Raw genomic sequence first — 2,500 nt, 5'->3', positions numbered from 1 at the left:
ACTTCAACTCATAACTGCCTTGCTTCGCAACAGAAATTTTTATACAGGCAGTCCTCGACTTAACGACCAATTGTGGTCGTAAGCCGAGAACTACCTGTATGTTGTTAGAAGCAGTTTCCTTTTTAGAAGCCTACTTGCTTTTTAAGGTTTTAGGGTTGGGTCCCATCCCTCAAGAGATGTGGTAGGAAAGTCAGAGTCTGTTTGGTTGCTACTCATGGAGATGGAAATGAATCTCTAAGAGAGGCCAAGTTTTGTTTCTTCACTATTTTTGTCCTGGCAGACAAATACTTCCTTATTCCAGTAAATATTTAGCCTTTCAGCAGGTGTCCTGCTATTTCATTTTAATGCTTCCTTTACAGCCGAAGTGTTATTTATGCTTTTTTACTTGTGAATTTGATTTGTTCTTTTTTTCTTTCCCCGCTGTTTTTAATGTTCTTTTTCATAGCTGTTTTGAGCTTACGTTCAGTGGAAAAACAATAAATAAAACCTCCAAACTTGCTGATGTTTAGATGATCAGACTTTTGTCTGATCTGGCATTAACAGCATTCACAGTCAGGGAAAACATTATTTCATCTCTGTCTTTTTTTCCTAAATCGACAGTTTTGAAGTTCAGGCAATATTCACGCTAAGCAATGTTTGAGAAATCCCAAGTTAAGCAGCAGTGATTATTTTCAGCTGGCAATGTTGAACTTTTTCCTTAAAAACTATCTTTATATGAAGCACAGTGCGCACACGTTGAACACTGATTCAGAAATAGTGCTAAATTTTACATCCAAATGTTTAGGAAGCAGCGTGGTGATTGGTTAATCAGTAGTCCAGTAATAAAAACTTTTGTTCATATCCCAGGTTGCATCATTAAAAGTTCCCTCTCTATCTCCCTTAATTATTATACCACATTCAAGTGAATACATTTCGAATTATAAAACTCAAATCAATTAATACATTTGTCAATATAATTTTTACTTATACCTATCCAAGTCCTGTTTTTTAAGTGTTACCTAATTTCAATTACAGTGTTCCAATTTAGCCTTTAATATCCATAATATTTAGACTTCGGGTAACCCACATTTCCCTTATTTCATTACAAAAAATAGTTATCGTGTCTAAAACATACATATTATTCAGCTAATTACATTCTTACACTATGTAAAATTGAAAAATTAATAAAACTTGTTTAAAAAAAAAGAAAGAGTGCTAAAGATTCTCCCAAACAGCCTATTTTTTTAAAACAAAATTTTAAAAAAAATATCATTTTAGCCATGCCTCTTTTTTTCACTTCAAGAATTGACCCTTTAAAACAACTACATCTTTGTCGACGCTTGTAGGGAAGCCTGAAAAAAAAGACAGGCTGCTTTAATGAGCGGAGAGAGGCGGTAGCTTCGGCCTTAAACGATATTCTTACCACGTCTTGAAAAGGTTATCAATTTTTTTTGCAGGCAGCCAGATGTTTTAGATGAAATAATACACTATGACAACCTATTGCTTATCAAGGAGACAGTGTTAACGCCTCTTTAATCGAGGCATTACATCTTGCCCACGTTATGGCGTTCAGATTTTATGAATAATGCCCCAATCGAGTAAAATTTATAACTTGTCACTTCGGGTTGACGCATATTAGAAGCTTCCGTGTTTTGTATAATTCCATAGACCTGAATTACTTTCCAAACGTGGCCTTAACAATGATGCCGAAACTGTGGAACAGATTGCCTCGAAAAAAAGCAGAGATAATTTAAGAATTAAAAGGACAATTTCTTGCTTTTTTTTTTTTTTTTTTTACCACGATACGCTTCTAAAAACCCGTTCGTTTTGGGATGTCTTCATTTTGACGTACAAATAAGGAAGCCTCGCCATCGAATCTGAATACCGAAAATCAAAATTAATTTCAGGGGGAAAAAAGGGGGGGGGAGGAAGAATATTTTTTTACTCTTCTAAGGCGTCGTTCTTTATTCTAACAAAGCGGGGGAAAAAATACGTTCCAAGCATTCTTGGATTGTTCCAAGTGTCATTAAAAGGCAAGGGTTAACCACCAGCTAAGGATGGAAGAATGCGGATTGCAGATGAATGCAGATGAAGGAGTTATGCGCCGTACATAATGCTAGAACAGGTGGTTTGGAAGGAGACCAGAATGTTCAATAGCGGACACAATTGCTGTTTTGCATCTCCAAATAGTGAGCTGTATTTATACTAGCTTTTTTTAAAAAAAATAAAAATAAAAATAAATCTTTTTTATCTGGAGCTAAAATTATTATTTGGCTTAAATTGAGGGTATATTTTTGTATCTGAAAGCCTATGCAACTAGAAAAGTTCATTCTTAATAGGCCTCTGAATAAGTTATACATCAGCAGGAATGCTTTCCTTCCTTCCTCCCTCTCTTCCTTCCTTCCTTCCTTCCTTCTTTCCTTTCTCCTTTCCTTCCTCCCTCCCTTCCTTCCTTCCTTCCTTCTTCCTTTCCTTTCTCCCTCCCTCCCTTCCTCCTTTCCTTTCTCTCTCCTTCCCTCCC

The 2,500-nt window shown here is 36.0% G+C and overlaps 1 protein-coding gene across 1 annotated transcript in view; it reads left to right on the top strand.

The window, feature by feature from the left end:
* Positions 1 to 2,500, top strand: part of LOC107297208 (origin recognition complex subunit 5) — an 83,690-nt gene that overhangs the window by 77,082 nt on the left and 4,108 nt on the right. The window lies entirely within an intron of this gene.

The sequence above is a fragment of the Protobothrops mucrosquamatus genome, unplaced genomic scaffold (genome assembly GCF_001527695.2).
Source record: "Protobothrops mucrosquamatus isolate PMUCROS unplaced genomic scaffold, P.Mucros_1.0 scaffold3181, whole genome shotgun sequence".
In the NCBI taxonomy this organism is placed as follows: domain Eukaryota; kingdom Metazoa; phylum Chordata; class Lepidosauria; order Squamata; family Viperidae; genus Protobothrops; species Protobothrops mucrosquamatus.
The sequence above is the reverse complement of the archived record's forward strand: the minus strand, read 5'-3'. Positions and strand labels throughout refer to the sequence as shown.